Raw genomic sequence first — 18,885 nt, 5'->3', positions numbered from 1 at the left:
ATAGGAAAATAATCAACTTCAGGGCAGTAACTCCGCTTCATCACACCACCCTGTCATATTTTATTCCGTACTTATTGTAGCCTGTATAGCGCTAATAACCTGCTAGCTAAAAGGACTAGCGATTTAACATGACTGGTACATTTTCCACTTGCAGTGCATTATGGGTAACACAAACAGATAATGAAATTACCTAGAGTTTTCATTAGAAGAGATTCTGTGTTCTAGTCTTTTTTAAAACACACATGGTTGAGAGATTGTGATTGGCTACTCTGGGGACTCTGGGGAACTCTGTAAAAAATGGCTGTAATTCCTAAACGATTAATGCAATATTTTTGTTAAACCCCTTGAATTAAAGCTGAAAGTCTACGCTTCAGTCACATCTTCTAATGACAGAGTTTTCATTAGAAGAGATTCTGTGTTCTAGTCTTTTTTAAAACACACATGGTTGAGAGATTGTGATTGGCTACTCTGGGGACTCTTGGGAACTCTGTAAAAAATGGCTGTAATTCCTAAACGATTAATGCAATATTTTTGTTAAACCCCTTGAATTAAAGCTGAAAGTCTACGCTTCAGTCACATCTTGACTGCTTCATTTCAAATCCACTGTGGTGGTGTACAGAGGCAAAATTACCAAAACTGTGTCACTGTTCCCAATATTTATGGACCTGACTGTATATATTCTATAGCTCAGCAGGCTCTCCTTCCATGCTGTTTGAAATATTACCAATTTAGTTTGATAGCATTCACATTCTAATTTTCAACTGGTCTATTTTACGGTGTGTATTATCACTATACCAGGATGCTAGTATTTTCTCTCTAATTATTTTTTGTTTAAGGGGGTTACATTATTGTATAGTGGAACATTGACTCTAAGCAATCAGTTAGTTGCCTAATCAAGCTCTGTGGGGTCAGACAGTGATCTAGTTGATACAGTAGATCACTAGGAGATTTATCATAGTTGATAACTCTAGAATTGATAAAACTCACTCAGTAGCTGACGTGAATGTACATTTGACATGGTACGATTGCAAGGTGCATATATTATGATTAAGACACATTTTCAAAGAGATGAGATAATGATCTGAGAACTTCAGACTGTGGAAATTTGACTATACTTTCTATATTTAATCCAAACGTCATTATTAGATCAAGAGTGTGACCACCATTATGAGTGGGTCCTATTATGTTCTGATTGACCACTACCAAATCTAGAATGGACACAACCTCTATTCTCAGAGCGTCTTCCAGGTTAACAAAATGAACATTAAAGTCTCCAACAATTAATGCTTTGTCTAAAGAAACAACTAGGTTAGACGTATTTTTGTGGCTACATATGTTAGTAAAAAGAACTTCAAAAGTGTTGAATACTAGATTAGCATTATAAATCACTGCGACACCTCCTCCTCTGCCAGTTAGACTGATGTATATAACTGTATCCACGAGGACTAGCTTCATTTAATGCTACATACTCATTTGGTTTAATGCACATTTCTGTTAAACACAGTAAATTTTAAACTCCTGATCAGTAATAGTTTCATTAACAATAAATACTTTAGATGTAAGAGATCTATTATTTAACAGTCCTAGCTTCAGATCAAAGGTGTTGGCTGTGTATTCACTATGATTTAATTTTATGTTAATTAGGTCACTAAAACAAACTTTCTGAGTATTTCTACATTTTTGTTTAGTTCAGGGAACAGACACAGTCTCAGTATAGTGGACCCTACGTGACAACTCAGTGCAGCTAGCAGATGGTCTGTTTAGCCTGCTTGTCTGCTCCCTGGCCTTGGCTCTGGATTGTTACTGATTAACTAGGCCTGTTCTGAGACTATGTGCTATGATGCAAGAAATGACAGCAGCACTTTCCTGAGTGGGATGGACACCGTCCCGCCCTAACAGGCCAGCCTTGCCCTCAAAACTACTCCAATTATCTATAAAGCCTACATTGTTTTTGGTGCACCACCTGGGCATCCAGCAGTTCAGTGACCATAACCTGCTGTAAGCTACACCGCCACGCCACTTTTGGATGGGGCCAGAGCATATTACTGCATCAGACATCACCTTCACTAATTTACACACCTCTACGATGTTGCTCTTAGTAACCTCTGACTGAAGAAAGTGTATCTCATTAGCTACCGTTGAAAACCTATTCTTGCCTAAGACTCTAAGATTACCTGCTATGTTCGGCACCCTGGCTCCCGGTATACACCTAACTAGTGCTGCTACCCAATTTTATGTGCCCTAAGATAGAGTCTCCTATAACCAGAGCTCTTTCAGGTTTCTTGGCTGGTGCTTCACTTAGGAGAGCAAACCTGTTAGATACGTGAAGCGGAGAGGATTGGTGCTCATGTGGGCAAGCCTTAGCATTAGCCTTGGCTTTGCGATTATGCTACCAAGTCATCACTCATTCGCCCCGCTGTGAGGGCTCAAATGACGGAGTTGGGTGATTGCTAATTCCACCTAAGGCATCCAGACTTTCCCCTACAGAAACTACACTGCTCTCACTCTCATTAACCCTCTCTAGAGTCTGGACGCGCACCTTAAATGCTGCAATCTTCTCCGTCAGAGAGCTAACTAATATACACTTATGACAAATAAAGCTCTCAACGATGGAGAAAGAATAACTAAACATTCTGCACTCGACCAAACCGAAAAAGCTGAATGTTTGCCATGTTGAATGTTTAATGTCTAATGTTCTGTGGTTACTGCTACTGTGGCAGTAGAATAGCTTCAACATGTTAAAACTAAAATATTATTTGTTTCAACATAGGAATGAAGTTTATAATTTCCATGTTCATATTATATTTTGAAAAACGTTGGAATAAATGATTCATTCGTACATGCACATTGTTTTGTAGTTAATGCTTAAATATGGCAGTAAAATAGCATTAACTCCTCTCAGCCTGACTAAAACCTGCTTTGTGGGGACTCCATATAGAAACTATTAACAAAAAAGATAATAAAAAAACACTTCAAATGTCACTCACGTAATACCATTCTACTCTACTTTTGTTGTCACATACACTGGAGATGTATTTAAATCACAGTTAGTGTACTTTGACCCAGTCAGCAGGTGGTAAAGTAGACAAAATAAATAAAGAGGATGCTCTACTATGATTGGGGAGATTTACCTGTTCAGTCACTGATGAATTGGTTGCAATGGTATTATCCAGAAGAGCTGTAGACTGTGGTGGTTGCTGTTTCTCCTGGACATTGTTCTCAGCATTTATTGTACATTTGGAAGATTTAGTGCAATCTAAAAGCGGAATATACAACAGAAAAAACAAATATGCTGTTCATTACAACAAATATATAAATTATTTCACTATTGGAGTGTGATAAGTGATAAGAAATGTACAATATTTTCATTTTATAGCATTACACTTTAGCCTATGTATGCTACATTCCAATGTGTCCACCCTGATGCTCAACCACTGCTGGAAGAATTTATTTATGTACTTGTTGCATGCTGTTACTATAAGTTCCTCAAACCAGAATTCATTTATGGCAGCAATTAAATCAGACTGTGTAGGTGGTTTTGCTTCTTTCCAAATATAGAGAATTTGAGAATTTCAGAGAATGTGACACCATCTCAATGGGATTCATATCAGTGGATTCTGGTGGAGTCTTCACCCAGTTTATACCCTCTGCAGCAATGACTCTGCTTGCAGTGGTGTGTTTCGGGGTTATTGTCCTGGAAAAAGTGGTGATGGACTCTGAAGTTTTCCCTAATGTAGGTAGTGGCAGTTTCTTTTATAATAGCATCTTTAAAGAGTCCATTACCCCTTTGAAGATTGCAATAGGTCCCAGTCCCAGTATGGATATTGCTCCCCAAACTTGAACTTTCCGTGGGTGTTTCGTCTACCAATTTTACAAAATGACATCTTGTCAAAGTGGTCCAAAGCCACTGTGGTTTCTTCAGTGAAAATGACTTCTTGAAACGTCTCCTTCTCATTGATCCATATCTGGGCTTGTTGGAGACGTATCTCTTTATTTTGTCTCTGATCAAGGAACAATGTTGAATTTTCCCCTACTTCCACCCAAGTATTTGCCTGATCCGCCGAATGCTCACTGATGTCCACTCTATTGTCACACCAGAGCTGTTTTTTCACTGAACTTGCCAGCAGTTCATCATTATGGCTAGTGATGTTGTCTATGGCTGTGACAATGTCCCTAAAATCAAGGGCAAAACATTAAATAAATATTTGACACTTTAGGCACAACCAACACATGACATTGTTGCAACATATTTACATTTGTGGTAGTGTCATACTGTATGAAGTGGGTAACTAACTTATTTATTTTGAGAGGATTACGTATGCATGATGTTTGTTCTTTATAATGTCTTCTGATGGTGCTCAATGTAGTGTGTACACCAATGGAACTCAGATGGTGTATTTCTGGAGTGGAACTTCCAGCAGACCTCATCATCCTGATGTCTTGGGAATGCAGTTTGCTGATCTTGGTCATTTTGAGATGCCTTTACATTTGGATGGACTGCATTTATCTGTACAGATGTCAAGGTGTCATTGGGGGCGTGAACAATAAGTGAGAATGGGTTGTAGATACTGTAGGCTAAGCCGATCTATCAGGCCAGTCTAAATGCTTAACATGGCGTAATGTACTAAAGACAAAGACCGGGAAGGTTAAACAAATTTTAATCACACGCTCCTTGTCTTATGCAGAATTTACCACCAAACAATGACACCATAATCACTAAAACCACCGTCAGCTGACAAGGAAGTGGCATGTGATGTTACTCACGCCACTGTTGCTAAGTTACAGTCTAAACACCCGTAAGCTTTTGTGGTAATTACTGGAGACGTTAACCATGTAGATCTGGATTCCACTCTCCCAACTTTCCACCAGTTTGTTGACTGCACTACATGGGAAAACAGAACACCAGACCTTTTGTATGCAAATGTTAAAGAAGCATACAGAGCTACTACCCTACCTCCACTTAGTAGATCAGATCATGACCTTGTCAGTATGTTCCTGCAGTTCAAAGTAAGCCTACCACAAGGATTGTGAGGAGGTGTACTCAGCAGGCCAGTGTGGCCCTGCAGGACTGCTTTGAAACATTTATCAAGGTGTCAAGGTGTCATTGGGGAAGTGGACAATAAGTGAGAATGAGTTGTAGATACTGTAGGCTAATAGCAGGTGCGAACTGGGTAAATGCATGTGATTAACCAAAGTTATTGTCATTCATTTTTAAACTGTCAAAATACTGTCCCTAACTCAAAAAAGCAACTTTATAAAGCATATTCTTGAGTAACTATACTTTTCTGACTCAAAGTGCAAATGTTTTCATCTATGTTTACTGCATTTAGACCTTCTTTAAAATATGTACCCTCCACAAATTACCAAATGAAAAGACAGTTAAATGGTTAGGACAACTACTCAATAACTAGTGCAATTCTAAGAAACTGGTCATTTGTTAATAGTTCAAATACGGTTTTACAAATCTGTGTAATCACCTCATTATAATGAAGGTAATTTTAATACATTACAAAAACTCACTTTTTCACACAAGACAGTAAAATGGTTAGGACAATTATTTGATAAATATTGCAGTTGCAGACTATGAATTGAGTAATACAGAGTTGAGTAATTTTCAAATAATGTACACATTATGAATTCAGAATACATGTGAATAAAAAAAGAAAACTCAGTGAGGTCTATGAACTTTAAAAATATAGTAAACAAAATGGCAAGTAAATAGCACAGCAACTATATTTGCATTGGTATTAATTGAACACATTTTACTCCAGAAAAAACATTAATTAGCTCATATCTCCTCTCACCATCTCTTATCATGAGCTATAGTTGTGTTCATTGTGCATGTCTTTCCACTTCTTTATCCACTGAATTCTTTGCTTGGGAGTTTTTCATTTCTGTTCATTTCTGTTAATTTTCATAAAGCACAATCTAAGTGTTAACAGGTCAGAGGTAGAACTACGGTTCCTCTTTTATAAAAAATAACATTACTTGCATAAATTTGATATCCAACAACAAATATTTGATCAAAATGCATATTTTAGTCTAACTTATTGCTCTTATTTCTCTCTTGCACTCCGTCTGTTTGACACGCATGCACGCGCATCTTTAAAGTTTAACAGCGAGTCGGTTGCTGTTATGACAAATTGTTTTGTGAAATGGAAATATGCACATGACTTTTAATTCAAAATATTAACAGATTATATAAAATAAGAGTAAATAATGTAAGTTATGCGTTGGAGAAAAGTATCTCTTAAGCGCATTAAACAGCACAAGCACTCGCGGTATTGTCTTGTGTTTTGGCTTGAGATTTAGTAAATGCGTGAGAGTTGGCAACTCTGCAAGTGCGACTTTATATCTCACAACTGTTAATCAGCACTGAACTGAGTAATATTTATGTACACATTATCTCATGAACACCTGCAGAGAGCACAATGAAGTGTGTGTTTACAAAGCACATAAAATAATGATCCTCTGCATTACACTCATGCAGTCACGTGGAAATGGATTTTCCAATGTCTGTATTATTAAATATTTGTGTCCATTATTAGGATATATTTGAATTCATATTTTATTGTGGATATTTTATGTTTTCATGACATTAAACGTGCAGTTACTAAATTATCAGACCCTATCAGAGAATGATGTTAAATCTATGTTAAATATATAATGTAATAATCTATAAGCCTAGGCATATTTAAAGACTGATTCAAGACTAATCATTGCCAAGAGCAGTCTGATCTGGCCTGTGGACTTCTGTGTCCACTTTAATATTTTTATGTAAACCATACCTAATATTTTCTCTTAAATCTAAGCGAACACACATTGCATTGTTGTCAGTGTGCTGTGTGTTGAGCTGCAGTGTGTTGTTCCAGGCGCCACCTGGTGGATGTTGTGTGAAGCACAACAAATGAATTTAAACTCTAAGAAGCGAGACTAAGAAACGATCACACGTGACGTTTTATAAAATTTATTTTAAAAAAACTTATAAACACAGCGTATGTTTTTAAACGCTTGGTGCGTTAGATCTCTCTGGTGTAAATACGTGTGCTGATGTTTTCTTTCAGTTTTTTGTGCGGTGTTAAAAAAACAGCTACATTTCTCACATTAAATAGCAAAAGAAACAAAATATGTTGTTTGCAGTTAACTTAGTTATTAAATTTACATGCTATTATATTATAAGCTGTGCAGACTTTATCTTTTTTTCATTCTTATTTTAAAAAACAAAACAAAACAAAACAAACAAAAAAAACATGTATCTGTTTTTATGTGCAGCATCAGTGCTGGAAAATGCAGCTTGGTATGACCAGCTACCAGCTGCTGAAACATGATCACTGGTTAAACTGGTAGCTCATCTTTATCAGCGCCAAAGTTATTATCCAGCTTCCTTATTGTTACTCGCCCAAACTGGCTATAGCCTCTACAGCTCAGCCAGTGGTGTCAAAATCAAACTCTGCCCAGGACACATCTGCATTTTTGTGAGACCCGAAAGGACCGTAATATAAGATTATTAACTTTTTAAAACTTATTGAACATATTCTAATCAATGAACACCAATTAACAGTACACATCTTCCTCATAAAAAATCACACTAGTGCAGAATTTCAAACTGATTGCTGTAGATTTTTAAAATCCATTCCATAAGAGGACTAAATTTAACCAAAACAATTCACACACTAAAGTCATAAACACTCACTATGAGCGTGTGATGATGGTTTCTTAGGGTGAAACACTTTAACTGGAGGATTTTATGGGGTTTTTGGCATGTTTTTATGCATTAGTTCGTTTATCATCCCGTTTCAGTGCTAAATATCTTCAACACAGAACATTTAGAGTGAAAAGAAAAGAAAGCTTAAGAATGCAGCAAACAGGAACTGTGATATTTTATTCTTTTATTCTTCTTTAAGTGTGTTATAAAAGTGTAAAAGAAGGGAAAGCATTAGCAGCAGTGGAACAGTGTTAGTGTATATTATCAGGAACACTTGTGTCTGTGGGGAACGATGTCACGGAGTGAAGTCACACAATGAAGCATTTTGATGCCATAGAGGTGTTTCTGCTTCTGTACCAGAAAATTTCTCTCTCTCTCACACACACACACACACACACTGTGTTCAGAGGAAGCTGAAGATGAATCTCCTACTACGAGTTTGTAAGTTTGCAGAAATGGCAGAGAAGCTAAAAGGACATTGAGGGAAGCGGGAGAAAAAACTATTAGTTTGGATAAAACAGGTTTTGTGTGTAATTAGAGGTCATGTGACCAGAAAGACGTTAGAAGAAAGATGTTACTAATGTGGTGGAGAAAAGATTGAACACAGTTAAGAGCTGATTTTACTTGAATGTCCTCATTTTAATTAGTGTTAAAAAGTAAGAGGAAATGATGAGGGCAATATGTTTTTTTAATTGTTAAGCAGCTATTTGTTATGCTGAATGTTTGTGTTGTATTAACTCTTATTCATGTCTTTCTCATGCGAGAGCGAGGCCAGAGAAGCTCAGATGAGAGAAGAGGCTCCGGTGGAGGAAAGCTTTCAGCCTCAAAAGGAGAAGATGGTGCTGGAGTTTTGTGCAGGTGTTTAACTGGAGTTTCTCAGCAGAACATTGATTGAAATGACCTGTGTAGAGTTCACACCTCTGTGGTGTTCAAATGCCGAGCAAAACACAGGGCATGATGACTCTTCCACGCATGCGCAGAAGGACACTTCCGGCCTTACGGACGTTACCGCGCGATTTTTATTTTTACTTGTCTGGAGTCATCCGACATTACGCTTAAAGGAAAGGTGAAAACACACATAATATTAACTTACCGCTTAAAAGAAGCTTTTCAATCTCCATCCAGTTTATAGTGCTTCTTAGTCCTCTGGTGGTAGATCGCTAGTTTTTGTCCCAAATTCCATCAGTAAGTTAGGAGTTGTAGACTGTTCATTCTAACGGACATCATTAGCGAGGGATCTGTTTCGGTTAACTAGCTAGTTGGCAATTTCAGTAGGCAGTGAAATAACTAACACTTTGGTGGTAGCTAGCAAGTTAGCGAATGTAGCTGTGTACACATTCATTTGAAGATGATGCACTACTAAAAGGAAACAAGTCTGGTTGTGGTAATGCTAGCTAATAAGCTACACATTAGCTGTTAGGGTGATTTTTCTTAAATGTACAGAGCAAAAGCAACACAAGTAGGGGAGAGTCAACTGGAAGAACTTGTTGAAAAACTGGATGCCCAGGTCTGTTACTTACAGTAATTCTCTGTAGAATTATATTGTACTATGTATGTTTTTTTGTAACGGTAAAAATTTTTTTTAAACTAAATGGTGTCATGGCTCACTTGTTGACACTCCATAACCTGTGTTTCTTGGCAGACCATGGATGTAATTTCACACAGGAGGTCTACTGTTCTTCATGGTCTTCCCTTGTACATGAGAGCGACAGCTTCAATTTCAAACACCATTCTGGTCATTTATTTTGAGTTTTATTTGAACTTTTACAAGCACTACTGTTGCAAACCTAAACTAAACACCTTACAAAGGTTTACCCCAGTTCAGTTGTTTCAGTTTCTTTATGAAATAGTTGACTGTTGTCCATTATTTACTGTGTTTCATTGGACACTGATGCATTGGGGCCGTGCACAAAGGGCATGAAAATGGGAATCCTTGAAGTGGGAAATGACTGCACTGCTCACTCAGGATCAAATTCCACGGTGGTCAATGTGGCAGTCGTATTGGAAGAGGAAGTAGTTATGGACAATCTGGGAGACTCCATAAAAGCCTTCATTCTCCTCTTTGGTCTGCTTTATGCTCTTAACATAGAGTATCCCAAGGACTTAAGGTACACCTTTGAAGCCGTCCAGAAAATCTTTGTGAACCTTGGAAGTGAGTGCACTGCAAGAGTGCAGTCTCTAAAGAACAAATTATTGCAGCTGTAATTTAAACATTTTCATGCCAGTGATTATTTTTGGCAATACTGCAGTTGGAAACAGATGTCTGACAATTATTTGAATTTGAATTGAGTTGCTGAACAGCATGGTTGAACTTTCACACCAGATGTTTGACAGACTTGAATTTTTCTTAGAATTGTTGAATTTGGTTTTACATGGTTGAACTTTTGCACAAGATGTTTCAGAAATCCATTCATTTAAATGAACAAAAATCATTTAATTAATCCTTTATTTTAATGTCTTTTAAACGGTACTGTAAGGAACCAAATTTCTTTTGATCTAAAGCAAAGGCATTTGATTTTGAAGTGAACCTGTAAGACCTTTAGATGGAGAAGTGAAATTAGTAAGCTTTGTAAATCAGAGTTCTCATGCACTTTTCTGCAGTTCAAACCAGTTTGCTCTAGGTGATATTATTGCGTAGTCTGGTACTAAAATGCAGTAATGATATATTTCATTTACATATGTATTACTTTAACATGCAGTGTGCACATATTCTGTTTTAAATTGTTCTTTTGTACACAGAACGTCCAGTTCAAATCAGGATGCTGTAAAATAAATGTATGTAAAATATACATACAGAATTTTCTAACTGCACTTGAGCTTTTACAATGTATTGTATCTCTTGTATTCTGTTTTGCACAGTTCTGTTGTATGCAGTACTTTTGTGCAGTTCTACACTGTATGCTCTTACAGATCTTATTAAAAATCATTTAATAATTTACCATACATTTTGCATTGTATGAAATGTATTTTGTCAAATACATAAAGGTGAAAATTTGTACTTTGGTGAATTTAAGTGCTTGGCTTTGCAGTTATGCAAACTGAACAAAAATAGCTTATCCAATTTAAAATATATTGGACCAACTATTGGACCCCTATTTGGTCAAAATAGAACCTTTAATTGACTCAATATTTTATTTCAATTTCAGTCAACATTAAGAGCTCATCAGTACAACTAAAAAAAATATATTTTACATAACTTAAATTGAGCCAACTAAAAATTTTAGGTGCAACAGGTCACTAGAAAATTTTGAGTTGGAGAAGCCTGTTTTTTTTTTTACAGTGCAGACACAAACACTCTGCACTTATCAATAATAAATACCCCCCACACCCAAACACTTATTTGGTAACAGTGTAGGTGATTCCACTTACAGAAATAAAGAAATGAAGTCTTCATGTCCTGCCTCCTATATGGACTCAGAGCCATTTACTGTTCATTGTGTAAAATGTTAAAAGAAAGCAGATTATTTATGGGTCATTAGTGATGTATGACCTACAACCTTTGTAGGAAATAAGTTCACCGTGTTTGTTGTTGCCATGATACCTCACACTGTACATTGTTTTTGTTGGAGCAAAGCCTGTAGGTTTATTCATAGCAATGAGTTTAAATACTGCTAATTAATACTTACCATGCTAATTGATATTTCAAGTCTAAAAACACACATAGTATCATAGAAACTTGACTGCACTGTGCTAGCTAGCTTAAAGTCTCGAATCTCTAGCAGTTATTTTTTATATTTTTTAATATTTTTTATATTTTAGGCATTTATTCAACATTATGCTAATGATGACACATTCTTTGTAGATTCTTTGTAATAATCCTTGAGGGTTATTATGTTCTATAATACTGACTATATAGTTTGCTGTGTTGAGGAGGTAAATATACATCACTCATCAGAGTTAGCTGGCTAGCTTATTGCTAACAAAAGATGAACATGGAGGTGTGCATGTTTTTTCCAGGCCAAAATGACACTCACCATTCAAGTTAAGTCAAACACAGCACTATATTACAGCATGGATACAGACTCAGGTGCAAACACACACACACACACACCAAAAAAATTTAAAACAATTAAAAATATATATAAACACTCGATTTAATAAATTTAAAACATAATTATGTACAGAGTCGACTAAATTAAACTTTTCTAATCTTAATTTTCTAACAACTTCAGTAGGAAACAAATGACTTTAACTCAGTGTATAAACAGTGAATAACTTTGAGCAATGACCAAATTACTGCATTGAACTGATAGTATAAAATATTTATAATGTGTTTTAAACATAAATGTTTGCTTCTGCTACATGTAAATGGAAAACATGAACATACTGTATATACAAAACTATTAAATGTCATTATAAGTGCATTAACAGTTTCTAATGAGAAAAGATTCATTACTGTACAGTTAAAGTTTATTTATCTCAGCTGGTGCATTTTTACAAACAACTAGAGAAGCAGAAGTGCTGACATGTTGTACACCATCTGATTATCACTAAATGATCATGTTTTTCAAACACTTTGTACTGTAAGAGTTTATCCTCATCATCCTCTGTGTGTGAGACTCAGATCAGATCAGATCAGAATTAAAGCGGCTAAAATCTGTAAAGAAAGAGAAAAGAGCAGAACGATCAGATTTGATCAAATGTTTATCAGAATCAGTCATCAGATTCCTCACAAGAAAAATCAGTGTAAACACTGTGTGTGTGTGTGTGTGTGTGTGTGTGTGTGTGTAAAGTACAGTATTTATATTCAGAGCCCCGAATACACATATTAAACTATAAAACAAACAGAAATTATTAAACTGCATAATCAGTAAAAATCACTGTTACTGTGTGTGTGTGTGTGTGTGTGTGTGTTTCAGTCAGTAACTCACTGTAGTGTCTTCAGTTTACAGTGTGGATCCTTCAGTAGATCAGAGAGCAGCTTCACTCCTGATTCTCCTGGTTCATTGAGGTTCAGATTCAGTTCTCTCAGGTGTGATGAGGTGTTTGACTTCAGAGCTGAAACCAGAGCAGCACAACCTTCACCTGTAATACTGCAGCGATCCAGCCTGTAGAGAGATCAACATTTATAGATCAACACACACTCACACACACACACACACACACACACACACACACAATGCTTCACAGCCCGTGAAGTGTGTGTATGAAAGCCAGAAGTAAATCCAGATTGTTACACGTCTATTTCACTGTTTGTTATTTTTGAATCTGGAAAACGATAGCAGTTATTGCTGCTCTATTAAAATTGTGCTCCAGGACAGACAACATTTTATTAATCTAAAACAGCCATATGACACAAATGCAGGATCCACAGTGTGAAAGTGATGATCTGACCTCAGTGTCTCCAGTGTACAGTGTGGATTCTCCAGTCCAGCAGAGAGCAGCTTCACTCCTGAATCCTGCAGTTCATCATTGTAACTCAGGTCCAGTTCTCTCAGACTGGAGGAGTTTGAGCTGAGAACTGAGGACAGAGCTCTACAGCTTTCCTCTGTGAGATTACACTGATACAGCCTGGGAGAGAAATGATGATATATCAGAACACTGACATCTCAAACACAAACATACACAAATATAATGTTTATCCTTTTAGAAATTAAGCACTTTTTAATACATCCTAAAAGCTCTCTTGTACCTGCACTAATGAAATAATTAAACACACCTGAGTAAATCACAAACACCTGTGAAGCCCTACGTCCCAAACATTATGGAAATGGAGGGAAATGTATAAAACATGCTGTAATTTCTACATGGTAAACCATAAATGTATAAAAATATCACTGATTAAACTCTGAGAATGTGCACTTTAACCACATGTGAATTATTGGAGTCCAAGTTTAAAACTGTGGCATACAGAGGCAAATAAAAAATAAATCCTATATGCTACACTGGCATGTGTGTGTATGTAGACTTCTATAGAAAAGATAACAAAGATGGCAGTCCATTATTCTGTTATTCACTATTCATCAGCATTATTCATCACTATTTCAGTTTTTTCTTGTGACTAATATAAGCCGTTTTGTCAGTGACATGTCCACAGTATGAGATTTATAAACATTTGGTAAGCATTTTGTAACAACAGTTACGTTGTGAACCTGTTTAGCTTTATGTTTGGAACTTTTGTCTCTGTGTGAGTTTTCTCTTTGGTTGTGTTTTCGTAAAGGGATCGTTGTTTGGTTGTCATGGGACATGGCGACTCGCTGGGAATCATGGAAATGGGAGTTCTCTTGACGAGACATTGCACATGTGGACCTGACCGCTGCTTTCATAAATTAACAAGCTATTTGAGGATTTAGTATTTTTCTAAGTTGTACTAGTGTATAAATTAATCTAAAGACAACCCACAATGCACCTGTAGGGGGCGTACATGTGCTCTAACTGATGTTCTGTACCCAGAATGCATTTGCAAATAAAACCAATAAAACATTTGAGTTTATTTTGTAGTTTAATCTGATTATTAACCATCCCAACATTAGTATAGAGTGAAATGCATCACTGATACTTAAAATACAATTTATATTTGAAAGGTTTAAATAGTAAAATGTTTAATATTTTGTCAACCTCTTGTTATGCATCAGGCTTGTTGCTCTACATTTTACTGTTATTAGGTTTATACTATAATAATGACAATCAAATAAACAAAATGTGAAAGTGATGATCTGACCTCAGTGTCTCCAGTGTACAGTGTGGATTCTCCAGTCCAGCAGAGAGCAGCTTCACTCCTGAATCCTGCAGTTTATTGTAACTCAGGTCCAGTTCTCTCAGACTGGAGGAGTTTGAGCTGAGAACTGAGGACAGAGCTCTACAGCTTTCCTCTGTGAGATTACAGTTCCACAGCCTGGGAGAGAAATGATGATATATCAGAACACTGACATCTCAAACACAAACATACACAAATATAATTTATCCTTTTACTTAGAAGGTTTCGCGTGTACTGTGTGTCTGTGTTTTCTCTCTCTCTCTCTCTCTCTCTCTCTCTCTCTCACACACACACAGAGAGTAAAAGATGTTTTCATAGAAGTTGGCGAGCAGCAGGTTGTAATGTCGCACAGAGCAGCACAAAGTCAATGTAAAAACATGGAAATGTAAAAACCAGCGTTGCAAACTATTTTCAATGGAAAGTAGCTAAATGTCGCTAAATGAGGTCATGCGTCATTAGCATGTTAATGACGTCATCACGTCGTATTTGCATTCTGCCGCTGCGTAATGTGCCACAACTATGTACATAGCAAATGAAAAAGATAAAAAAATAAATAAAATAAAATTTTTAAGTCAGCCTGCCTCACAAAACCAAAGCAAATTCATTGTATGTGAAAGAAAAACACTATTTAACAACTTTTGTGATTCTGATTCCAGATCACTCCATGAGAATGCTGAGACAGAATTCGTCATCATCCACAAGATCCATACCCGCAGTGCTCTCCTCCTGTGGGGTGATATTGGATGCAGAGGATGAGCTAGAACCTGGACAGAACTTAAATGAATAGGCAGCTGAAGTGCCAAAGAGCTGCAGCACTTTATCAGGCAGTTTGTGCTCATAACATGCATCTCCAGCCAACCTCAAACCATATCTAATATACAGAATAGAGCTGAGGGTCTGCAGGGACATGCGGTTCCTGAGTTTGTTTGTAATGACACCCATTTGACTGAACAGCCTCTCTACCTCAGCATTTGAGTGTGGGAGGGAGAGGACAGAAACTACAACAGAAGCCAAGTCTTCATATGGGTTTATGCCTGCTGAAGCTCTATACTTCTTAACTTCAGCCCAGAATGCCAAAGTGTTTGTTGTTTCCTCCCATTTCTGAAGGTGAATAGACCTCCACTGATTAATAGTTTTATCAGTTGTGGCCGGGCAATATCCTAACAGGTCTGCAAGTTTTGCCATGTCTGTAAGACTCTTGTTGTGGTTTAGTGTCTCCCCCACATTGAACAAAGACATGTGCTGCAGTATCTCCATATTATCTGGGAGCCTTGCTCTCAATTCATTTGCTAAGGAGATGGTGTAGTTCACACATCTTCTTCGCACACAGTCCTCCTCCTCGGGAGAGAGGTTCAGCTGTGCTGCCTTGGACTCAAATATATAGCCAAGGTATGGTTTGGGAGAAATGTGTCCCTCTATTGGCTCTTTAAGGACATCCATTTTTGCCATCGGATTAATGACTCTGCTGCAGACAGACTTCATAAGCCTCATTAAACAGTCAAGCAGCTTGAGCGGATCCGACTGTTCCCCCTCAAAAGCCTTAACAGCAGACTGCACCTCACTAATTATAGATTTTAAAAAGTGAGATACAGGAGGTTCTGTGGGTCACTGTACATGGAATGTAGAACATCTGCCATGTAACAGTGCTCACTCAACATGGTGAGACTGAAATGCAATTTTAACTCCTCCCACTGATCCAGGATTCTGGACACAGCAGGCTCTATGGAAAGCCAGCGTGTGGCACAGACCTTTGTTATCAGTAAAGGCTTCTCCCCACAGTTTATTGTCTGATAGACGGCCTTGTATGCCTCTCTGCGCTTTGGAGAAATAGAGAACCAATTATAGGTTTCTCTAACAAGACATTCCACGCTACGTGGAAGAGTGTTTTTGGAGGAAGAGCTTACAGCTAACTGTAGGGAGTGATACACACAGCGGATAAGGACTAGATGTTTTAAGTCACTCTCCTCCCTCAGAATTTTGTGCACACCATTGTACACTCCTGTCATTACAGATGCATTATCTGTGCCAATGCCAAGCAAGTTCTCCCTCTTGAGACCACACTTCCCAAGAAAATCTAGAACTGCTCTGGCTATTGTTCTAGCATCCCCTCCCTCCAGCTCAACAAGGCCTAGGTAGGTAGCCACCACATTTGCCTTGTCCTCACTAAAATACCGAATTACAATCCCAAGGTACTTTGAGACACTTACATCAGTGCTTTCATCAAGAAGGAGGCGGTATTTGCTGTCACCAATATCAGCCACCAATCTTTTAAGGAAATATGGTGCCAACACCCCATTGATCATTTCAGTACTCTTGGTACGGTGCATCCGAAAATGTTTGGCTGCACAGGAATCTGGAAAAGCAGCTTTGCATGCTTTACCAATGTGGTCACAAGAGAGAATGGAGCAGTGCTCTGCTATAGCAATTGCCATTGTTGCCTCTGCTTGTTTTAAAGAGTCAGTGTTTTTTGGAGAAAATGGCAATGTAGATTGCTTGGCTTGATTATAAGGCTTGGACTTTTCGTTGTGCTTCTGAGTTGATGCATGCTTTTTAATGTGAGATAACTTGGCACAAAATTCTGTCTTGCAGTACAGACAGTAAGCCCTTGTGTCACTGCCCACATAGAGCTTCAGCCACCCCTTAAATTCAGGGATCAGCTCTCATTCTTTTCTATATTTTTGGGAATATATTTTAGAGTGTGACATGTTACTATTTGAATGTGTGTAATGTTCTAGCTGTGCGTGTATATGTATTTATATTTGTATTGTGTATGCACTTTTTATATTTGTATTATGTGTATATGTTTTTTATATGTGTATATGAGTTTAATGAAGTTTATTGTTGTGTTTGAATAAGTACAGTGTACAGTCTCTAAATAAACTATCTGAATTCAGTGAGTTTAAAAACTGGAATGAACTAAAGCCCTGTGGTAGGGAGTTATATAAGCACATGACAAGAATAAACGGTCACGATAATCTTTCAAATTTAATACAAAGGAGAAGCTGGTAAGTGATTGGTCTGTGGCAACACAGCGTGCACATGCGCAGTTCATTCACATCTATGTCAGCTGCTGTGCGGTCAACGGAATGCACTGCTCGTCTCTCAGCCACTCACTGAACAGAGCAGACGCACAGAGGGGTGTGACTGCAGCAGGGAAGCAAGACCTCGTGCTCGCGCAGGACAGTACTGGTGACATTTGGAAAGTTGCTAAGGTTCATCCAAAAAGTCACTAGATTTGTTGCTTTTTTGGAAAAAAGTCGCTAAAACAAGCGACAAAGTCTCTAAGTTGGCAACACTGGTAAAAACATGGAAATGTAAAAAGGGACGGGGTTTGAATGAATTTTCTTCCCATTAAGAATGGAGTGTTTTAAATTAGAGAGATGCATGTGTCATTGTAAAGACCATCATTTTAGTTTTATCTGCATTTAGAAATCATTTTAATGATTTGAATTGGGATTCTATTTCCTTAAAAGCTTTTTGAAGTTTATTTATCACTTCAGCAAAAACAGGAGCACAGCAATAAATAACATCATATCATCAGCATAAAAGTGCATATTTGCATAATCAAGTTTTCTTCCTAAATGATTTATATAAATAAAGAATAAAAGTGGTCCCACTGTTGCACCCCTTTATGGACAGACAACACATTAGAAAACAAACCATCAGCCTGAACACAGAGTCCTATCCAACAAATAATGTGAAAACCAAGTAACAGCTCGACTGGACAGCCCTGAGTCAGTCAACCTCTGCAGCAGAATAGAACGGTCTACGCTATCAAACACCTTCCACATATCAATGAAAAGTCAAACACAGTGTTGTTTCTTGTCTAAGGCGGTGACAATATCATTAACTACTTTCACAGCAGCAGTAGTTGTGCTATGGCGTTTTCTAAAAGCAGACTGGTATTCATGTAGTCATGTATTCACTCTATAAATGTTCCTTTAATTGTTCGCTTATTAAAAGTTCTAGTGTTTGGGCAAGAGCTGATAATTTGGGTGTAGGCCTGTAGTTATTAAGATGACAGGGTTCTCCACCTTTTAGCAGCAGGAGGTTTAAGAAGTAAGCATCTAAACCATCTGGGTCTGCAGATTTTCTAGGATAGAGTTTTTCACTATAAAATACAATATTCATGCTATATCGTGCAGTCCAGACCTGCAGTTAAAACAGTGTAGGAATATTTGTGTTTTTATCAATTAAATTAACTGTATTTATGTACTAATTATGTATTATCACATTTCAAGACAACATGTGTTTAAAGGGTTGAAACCTGATTTTTCTGTCATGTTTTTCCCAATAAATTAATATATTTTCTCTTTTTTATTGTTATATCTTAGATCTATACATTTTATGCACATTTTACCTTATTATGATTGTTTTGTGTTAAGCAGAAAAAAGCACTTAACCAAAGAGAAAAAAAATAACTATTTATTTAATGATGCTCTCTTCAATAAGCTCCCTCATTCTCCTTACATACAGAATAACA

The 18,885-nt window shown here is 37.2% G+C and overlaps 1 protein-coding gene and 1 long non-coding RNA gene across 2 annotated transcripts in view; one reads left to right on the top strand and one right to left on the bottom strand.

Annotated features, from left to right (window-relative positions):
• The window catches only part of LOC113523756 (uncharacterized), a 507,872-nt gene that overhangs the window by 158,520 nt on the left and 330,467 nt on the right, over positions 1-18,885 (bottom strand). The window lies entirely within an intron of this gene.
• Positions 8,127-10,648, top strand: LOC128318607 (uncharacterized). The gene is made up of 2 exons (XR_008302016.1): positions 8,127-9,212; positions 9,348-10,648. It is a non-coding gene; the product is annotated as an uncharacterized LOC128318607 (long non-coding RNA).

Source organism: Pangasianodon hypophthalmus, chromosome 1 (genome assembly GCF_027358585.1).
Source record: "Pangasianodon hypophthalmus isolate fPanHyp1 chromosome 1, fPanHyp1.pri, whole genome shotgun sequence".
NCBI classification, from domain to species: Eukaryota; Metazoa; Chordata; class Actinopteri; order Siluriformes; family Pangasiidae; genus Pangasianodon; species Pangasianodon hypophthalmus.
This window is presented reverse-complemented; position numbering and strand designations above follow the sequence as displayed.